The sequence below is a fragment of the Varroa destructor genome, unplaced genomic scaffold (assembly GCF_002443255.2).
Source record: "Varroa destructor unplaced genomic scaffold, Vdes_3.0 BEIS01000001.1, whole genome shotgun sequence".
Classification (NCBI taxonomy): domain Eukaryota; kingdom Metazoa; phylum Arthropoda; class Arachnida; order Mesostigmata; family Varroidae; genus Varroa; species Varroa destructor.
Genome location: NW_019211454.1, coordinates 736717 through 746007, shown reverse-complemented (window position 1 = coordinate 746007; position 9291 = coordinate 736717). Strand labels below are relative to the sequence as shown.

Here is a 9291-nt window from a genome sequence, read left to right as displayed (position 1 = left end):
GCTCTACAAAGAGTTAAAATGTGTTAAGTTTTTTTTTCTATTTAATAAGTATGTCATCTCGTTTGGTGACTTTGACATATATATATATATATATATATGCAAGCGGAATCGACATAAGAAATTGCAGACATTTTTAGTAGCAGAACAACAGGCATATCAATCTGAATACTCGAATTATGCTGATCATTTTGTAAATAGGTGATATTCGTGATAGTACCATCGTGGTGAAATTATGGTCGCAAATATCTGGTTCTCGATACAGTTTCAAACTTCAGTTTCCAAGTTTAGACAATCTAACTCTAAAATCTAGTCTGCCTTGATTAAAACATAAAAGCTGAATTATTTAATTTCATATAAATTTTAATTTGGTAAGAATTATTCGGAAAAAGCTGAGTTTTTACCGAGTATTCTCTTTATTGGTGTGTTGAAAGGAGTAATTATGGCGCACGCCTCAGAATTTGAAACACACTTCTGAACTGCTTCTACGTCCGACACAACATCTGGGGTTGTGTACGATGTTCTTAAAAAGCACAAAAGATATTCTTAAACGATTATATTAACCACACTTTTTTCAAGCCAGGAACCCAAAATACGGATTTTATTATAAGAAAAGGTTGCTTTATAGAGTCCTTGTTTTATACAACCAAATGGGATTAAAGGTATTTACTTGTTACTAACATTTTTCAATAGTAAAGGTAATAAGAACATAATTTGGGTGAATAAGGACAACTAAATATTGGGTTGTTTCAGTGCTTTTTTGTAGGTGCCACACGTAAATTTTTTTCCGTAAGTTTTGTATGTCAGTAAAAACTAATACCTTCGTGCATAATAAACTTTGATATTAAGGATAACATATTTTAACGTAAACATCGTTTCCTTAATTTTCTATAAAATAATGTTATACTATAGATTCTAATTATTACACAAATTCATATGCCTAACTATATACAGTGATGGTAAGGCTGATAGAGGCGAGACGCTACAAGGACGACATAATGATACACACCTATGTGCACAAAAATGTGCATTGTAAGTTTGATATTTGTCTAACCAACGCTATAGACCACCCTTAATAGGATTAACTATTTAAGGATTCATCTAAGTTGCTAACCAGTTTAGTAAATATCTATGCTGTTCATTTTCGTTTTTATTTTTTAAAGAGCATTCTATTAAAGTAGAAATCGTTTTTTGAATAATGCGCAATAACACCTGCTTATTTTCATATTTTCATAGTACATATAAGGAAATGTTATCCTAGCAATAGTAACATATTTGTTATTAATAAAATTGGTTTCTGAAGTGGTTTCCGTATTTCATGTATATACTAGATTAGCTAGAAAATAGTAAAACAGCCAGAAGAAAACAATCTAGTAATTATATGTTAATTTTAACTGCGTTCTTATTTTTCATTATATTGCACTCTTTTTACTGGCTGCTTAATACAAAATATGAAATGAGCAGCATATCGTAACCTGTATTCGTCACATATTTCTTTTAAATTGGTCTTCGTTGAATCTAAGGAAATTTAGGAAAAGGAATATCTCAAGTCAGAAAGCATTATCTGTAACCAAATCTGATCTAATTAGAAGTTCCCTGTATTTGAGAGACCATATCATAAGTGCAACGTTTCTTCGCAAATTTTTTGCTAAAAAAATCTCTGTTTTGTGTTCGTTATTAATTCGAAGCCATTCCGTATCAACGAAAATTATTGGGGTAATTACTCCGAAAGGTGACATACAAAACTGGCCTACGTCGAGTTCTACACTGTTTTGTTTTGAATATTTTTCAGTTTCAGCAAAAATATATGTAGTCTGATATATATATGGTAAGGTTTAAGTTCGAGTGACGGTCGCTTTCCAATCAAAAGGGCTACTCTAACTTGTCATTGGGTAGGCTCATATAACTCAATTATGGTATGATCATCGCCTAATTCTTTTTTCGTCGATACGCGATCTCTGTAGTATAGTACTTATGTCCTATTTGTAAAACAAATACATTGAATTACCCAATAAAATGTTCAACTTATTATGAATCCTGTTGGACCCACCAGTTCGCTTAATATGGTCGCTTCGAACTACGTCGTCACTTCTTTTACGGCGACTCATTTAGCAAATCTAAAGATGGTGTTTTTGACATTTTGTTTTGCTAAGGGGCTGCTGGGAATGGCTAAAATATTTTACAGGAATTTTAAAGACTTTTAGGTTTGTTAGCTAATGTCCTTTTTTTCATGTATTCTACAGTTGTTCTATAAATTGTATGCATCTATCGAATATAGACATCGAATTAATGTTTAACTCAATGGAAAATTTAGATAACAATGAAGCAGAACTTATATTTTTGTTTTTAATAACTGAAAGGACAATAATGCGGTCTTGTAACTTGGGCTGGATATAATTATTATTCTAAAGGCTACATATACTATTATATATTATATATTACATATATATGCGATAAGCCATAATTTCTCCAGCTTGATCAGCTGTGTAAGTACGAGCTTCTTTAGAGGACTTTAAAGTCTTCAGTGTTACAAGTACAAGCATTTTAGCAAACTTCTGTCTATTGTAGCTAAGGTCATGCTATACGTAAATATTTTGCGCTTAATAATTATAAAAAGATCATAGTGAAAGTTTTTAAGTAAGATTGCGGGACGATCAAATTTTCTTGCGCTCTTCACTTCCACCGGACATTAAATCTGGTACATGAAAAGACAGGTGAAAGCTAATTTTAGACTTTGAATTTTATGCGTTTTGTAAAGAAACCTGCCATTGGCGCCTTACTCGGTTGTTATTTTGATGATATTACCAAATCTTCTGTTTTCTTCTGAACACATCCCATGCCACACATAGTTTTTGATACACAGGTTACGGCAGAATTACGAATCATATGCTGTCGATACTAAGCGCAACCGTCTCAAATTTTAGCGCTTGGGAATCAACTTGACTTTTCGTTGCAAAATCAGTCGCTTTCACAACATTCTCCAGAATTCTTTAAATGTGGTTCACGTGCAAAAAAGAATAACTCGATTCCTGTTAGGAACACCTAGCCATTAGGTGTCGATTGCTGTCTCGAGCAATGGGATTTAAAAATGTCAATAAGTGTCGTGCTGCTCAGGCATTTGGTCCGAAGTTTTTATTTTAACACTTACAATCAGATTATGACTTTTTTGCTAGGTATTTAAGGTATTCAATGTGCGTAGATATTGATACTTTTTTCATGGATTCAATAGAAGTAAGCTCGTGTCAGCATACTTATACCATAAAGTAGATTTTAAGCATGATTACACTACATGTCTTTCGACCAATGGGTGAGGCAGTTCTCAGTTGGATGTAAGGAGCTCCAACGACTAGCGGATTCTATGACAGGAGTATGCTTTGTTCTCCTATCGTATATTTATGTAATGAACATTAAATACACCCTGCCAACTAAAAACCGAAAGTTGTTCAAATACGAAGTTTGCGTAAGAACGTAGTAGGTATGGCATGAATTATATGTTCAATGTATTTGCTTGTATTTAGTAAAAAATGGCTCTATCTGTAGGCGAACCTATTTAGAATAGTCGATCCGATTAGTCAAAATCGAAGACGCCATTGGATTTTTTGAAATTGATAAGAGCAAGTTTGCCAATTGAAAAAATTATTGCCAGCCGAATTATCTTGTACTAAGTCGTAGAAGAATTACGGTGAATTAACATTGTGGGAGACATGAAGGTACAAATGATATAGTAAATACTGATAGTATACGCCTATAAAGGTGAAATTCTGCAGTATTTGCGCATACCAAAAAGCACTAGAATAATTGTTTTGACTGAATTACTCAGTCGTTTTAAGACCAGGCTCTCATTTTAATCAGGAAAGCTAATACGGTTAAGTAAGCTAAAATTCTATGTCTCGTTTAGCAAACCTTAATACATGATTGGTGGGGCCTATTCCTTTTTGTAAATATTACTACATAAGCGCAACGCAAGAGTTCAAATCATGTTGAATGACTCTCAGTAATTCTACTGCACTTTAGGCTGACGCCTGTTGAATGGGCCGTCGGCGTCAGCCATTACTTGCTTTATAGATTCTTTGACCCATAGATTCCTTTGGACAAAAACGAAAAGCGCACTGAAGAAGCCGGAATTTCCCTGACGCATACAGAGTGCTCAGACAGTCTACAACAATGTGATCTCCTTCGAAGTACAGACTAGCGTAGCAGACTAAGGTCTTCGATTGTTTCCGTCATAGAAGCATCGTGGCAACTCAATCCACATCGTCTTAACAGCAGCGAAACTGGAACTCTTCCTACGGAGGTGCGCATGCAGTCGAGCCGCCAACTGGTATTGCGCATTGAGCCTACGCGTACCCGGCAGCAGGATAAGCTTTACAACTGCTCCCCCGAAGGCACGGTTACCGGAACTTATTCTGAAGTATTCATAACGTGTGAAACTGTAAATTAACTTATCTGCATAGTATTTTTCAGGTGTACTGCCAACCTCCTGACAATTTCAGAATATTTTTGTGTAAGGGAAAGACCTCTCAAAGCAACCATATTACCTGTGGCTTGTCCTAAATGTCTAAAGGCACGGGCCTTAATAGCAAAATAGCACATGCCACCAGATAAAAAAGTTAGAAAATTATCTCATAATTTCAATTTCAAGAAGAAAATGGATAAAATCTAAAAAAAAAAATTAACTAAAATGTGCGCCTCTAAATGCACTTCTTAAAAAGATATAAGGTATCGCACCTCGAAGGACCATTTGTGTGAAATGAAAGGTACGCCTGCGTGAATGGGTTTAAGTTTCCGAAATGCGAGGGTTGTAAACAACAATAAGAACTAGATTAGTCGCAGTATCACTAACCGTTTTCCACAGGTAAAACAAGGATATCGATCACGTAAAATATTATTCCGCTCCGTTTTTCGGTAATGTTATGTTTACCGCAGGTGGATAACCTGTAGTGCGCTACGTTGCTCGCACGTTACTGTATAAGCTATGTCTCGATTAGACAATTCGATTAAGAAATACCCATTCCATTCCACTTCCTTAACTCCAAACATGTTCACCTTGTTTGAAAAAAGTTAGAATATATTTTACTTCGAAAAGAGAGAATACGACGCAAAGCTGCGGCGTGAACAGCTACACGTTGTCGGCGTTTGGAAATATTCACACAGTTAAAAAATTTAATACGTAGTGCTATGAAGTAAACGTGATGTTAAGTTATACCTTCAATCAAGTACTCCAGTTGTATTCATGCCGACACCTTCTCCAAAACTTATACAAAAAGAATACTTATATGTACTAGAAGCATAGATTTAACAAGCGTAGTATGTTCGCGTTCTGAAAAATGATGGCTGTTTTGCAATATACAACCTTATAGTTTCTGAATAAATTATTGTAAAGCTACGATTTATTGTACAGACTGTTCCGAGTCAATTTTAAAAGGAGCACATAACACAAGCAGTTACAGTACCCAAAATACCTATAATCACTCGTTAAGGTCAACTTACCGGATTTAGGTAAACGTAGATTATATAGAAAGAAAATATCCTTTCCTCTAAGGATTCACTACAACGATAACAATATATTTACGCATTAACGTGATGAGTGGTAAACATCAAAATGAAAAAGACCGTTGTCAAGACTAGCGTGATGATCGAAATCAAAGTTAAAGGTTTGCGCAGGACAATCAGTATATTAAGAATCATCAGTATATCTCTTAAAGTACATTGCATAACTTGTTTAGAATGTGCAACAAGTTTATAAAGCAAGAATCAATATCAGCTATATGGCGGACCGTCTTTATTATCTATTTACACCTTGGTCAGGTAATTTGAGTGTATGAATGACATATTGTACTTTGACCATGTTATGTGATCTTTTGAGCAGCAATTATATTATTGCAGTAATTTACAATATGAGCTGAATATCATTCTTTCGGCTGCTGACTATCGGCAGCTGACTAGTGTTCGTTTAGATCCTGGCTAAGATGTCTCTTCCATACTAAATTCCGCGCCTTCAATTATTTTTGAATCGCCTTATCAGAGCCTGCAAACGATAACACTGATTAGTAGTACAGGTGGGAAGAAATGGGTGAGGAAATGTGTATGCGCGTGTTGCCTATTGTGTCAATCCTGTATCATATCTTACCATAATTCGTGCGGCTGAATAGCTACTCGATTAATAAACTATCCAGTTGCCCAAAAAGCAGTCATTTTCTTCAAAGGGTCTTTTTGTTATCTGGGGTCAAGAGATATCGAAAATCAGGGGTCATCGTTGTTTTATCACTACGGCTTAATGACATCGCCAATATTGCTTTCCGTGTCCTTGCTTTTTTTAAGTTCTTCGCAATGGTTTGTGGTTTATAGTTCATATTCCGTCGCCTAAAGTTCATTCACTCTTATGGGTGGTATTTATTTTTGCGCCTCGAATCACCCAAATGTTTGGCTGGCAGTAGTAGCAACGCCGCTACTGTTTGTTCTTTGTCACTAAGTAAGGATGAGCAGGCACTGACATCGGTTCCCTTTTCAACGTCAGAAATGACTACCTATATGTAAATGAGAGTTGTTCGTCTAAGAATAGTGATGAGGGCGGTGCGAGAATGGGGGCGGCAGGATGCTCTCTGTTCCGCGAGGGCAAATGGGAAGAAGAGTGCAAACAGATTTACACGAGGGAATTGGCATCGCGGTTTTTATAGCAGTAGCGGCGGTACTAGCCGTTGCTGGAAAAACATGTTCTGTATTCTCTGCGCTTATCGGCTGGCGAGCGGCCGCCAAGAGTTTGCTTGCTCTGGCTGCTGCGGCAATCGCAGCGACGGAGATGACCAGACATAGCAGTCACACGCCGGGCCAAATCATCCACCAAGGACATTTCTTCGTCGGCACAGTATATGCACAGTGTATATATTAACATAATAGACCAAAAACCTATGGACAATTAAGTCTTTATACCGCATGTGCTAAAATAGCGAGGCATACGCAAACTATTGCAATGAAAAGAAGATTTAGCTGTGCATTACCCTCATCCATTCTAGGAGATATATGGAGAGCACATCATAAGTCACATATCTTAGCGTAAGATTGACACATATCGTTTAGAGTTTTTGGTCCGACACCGCCGTTAGACATTCCAGTATAAAACGAAATGGGTCTATGCTCGAATTCGAGTCTACACCACAACGCATACGTAAGATTAACAACCTACTAAGCCAACACGCGGACGAACAAATACAGAGTAGACTAAATGAAGCTTGAGATTCACCATTTACAGACAGAGACTTTTCGGATTGGTATTATGCGTACTTCAACGTATTAAATCATAGCACGATCCGATTATTATAGAATAACCATTCACCCCACTTTGGATAGTCCGAATGAGTCTATCGATGGCGTTCTCCGACCATATATAGTAACAGTCTATAAATAGACCGACAGTTGATAGCTAAAGCGATCTGGTGAACTGGAATACCCGAACTAATAAAATGGCCACATGTCACCACTTCAATGTGCGTTCCATTATATTCGTGTACTTTCTGTTTTGCACGCTCCGATCTGCTTTTTCGATCTCCCTAGTTTGAGCCGAATATTCACTGGCATAGAGGTGCACGATCGCAGGAAAACGATCTCCTACGTATCCATATTCTGAGCAAAATTAAAACATACAACTGTTTTACGTAAGGTTCGAAAAAAAAAAGACATCTTTCCTCCACAAGGTAAGAGAACCGCTCTATGGTTCCAATTCGATATTTAATGCGTTGCCTGCCACGCATACATTAAACGTCATAACAAGTTCCCTGCTTTAAATTGCTCGTATACATCGGACCTTCAACTGCCCGTTACTGTAGATGCAAATACTGAAGATGAATTTGTTTCCACGAATACACTTACTTACCATCACAAAATAGAGAATATTTTTTGTAGGTGTTAAATGGCCTTAAAAATTGTACTGCTATGATGAATAACGGACGGGGGATATTTTGAAATCGAACAAAACGGATAATATTAGACTAAAAAATATAGTGCTTTTATTAAGGTCGCTGGCACATTTTAACAGTGAAACAGTCCGGCAGATTGTCTCGTTTTGACTTCAGAAAGAGCCCAAGCTTTGGCCGAGGCCCGTAGATGTAACATCAAGCGCGATTCCAAGTGCTAGTCAGCGCCTTAAATCTATTTCGTTCGTTTCTACATTTTAAAGCCATATCATGTGGTTCGTAAAATGACGACAAATTGCGCTTGGTATATTCGATCGAATTACAGACCTTGTACAAATACCTTTTTGCTTGTTTCTTTTCTCATTCGTACTTGTGTTCCGCACAGGTATCTTGCCGAAGCGCCCGACCGATGATAATGGTGAGTTGGTCGCGCAACTATAACATTATAATCATTAACACCGGGTCCTTCTGGGTAGAAGAGTGCGGTGTTATATTCGTACGCGTAGGTTTCCTTCTTGCACGTCGTTAATTCATAGTATACGTGTGCGTATTATTGTCGTTGTTGCCACTGATGCTAACTGTGATTGTCCGTGTCTCTGTTTGGCCTTTCGTTGTCGCTTCCCTTTCCCTTTCGGCAGATATTATCAACTCAGACGCGATCTCTAGTGCTCCTGCCAGAGCCACTGTAGGCGCACATTGGCGCTCGCTCTACTGCGTCCTAGATCGTAACAACTTTCAATGCACTAACCGTCGTTGCCGCCTCCCCTAAAAGCAACAACAAGGGCGACTACGATACCGAGGATAACAACAAGAAAACGAATCGTTTTGCAAAACGGCGACAGCGTCCGCAACAATACCGACTGCTACTGACCGGTAAAAAAACTACTGGGACCGGAAATAGCCGTAGCAGCATAGGCTGCATTTTTGTGAATCGCTAGGATACGCGGCGAAGGAGTGTGCGAATAAGCGAGCAAACAGACGTAGAAGAAGAAAGGCAGGGAGAAAAGAGGAAGAGACAGACGACTCCAGCAGTGGTTGTTGCTTGCTGTCTTCGATTATAAAAGTGAGCTAGGCTGCGGCAGCCGCTTGCCGTCACAGCCACTGCCAGCACTATTAACAGAACCAGCGGCGCTGTTGCTTGTTTCAACGACGACAACCACGTTGCCGTCGAAGCGTCGAGCTGAGGCGCATTGCGCTGCGCCCGCGCCACCTTCAAGCTAACAGCAGCAAGAGCGTTAGGCAGCAGCAAACAACGCGAACGAAAGAACCAGCGAATGGACGGCGAAACAGCGGCACTGGCTAACGAATAAGTGGCTGAGTAACGACAGGAACAGCGGCAGCACCAGCGACAGGAGTGAGAGGGCGCCAGAAGCAGATAACGTGA

The 9291-nt window shown here is 38.3% G+C and overlaps 1 long non-coding RNA gene across 1 annotated transcript; it reads right to left on the bottom strand.

The window, feature by feature from the left end:
- Nucleotides 1-417: 417 nt before the first annotated feature.
- Nucleotides 418-8374, bottom strand: LOC147758102 (uncharacterized). Its single transcript, XR_015323812.1, has 3 exons — nucleotides 8235-8374; nucleotides 5488-6025; nucleotides 418-4403 (listed from the first exon to the last, which is right to left on the bottom strand). It is a non-coding gene; the product is annotated as an uncharacterized LOC147758102 (long non-coding RNA).
- Between the last annotated feature and the right edge of the window lie 917 nt (nucleotides 8375-9291).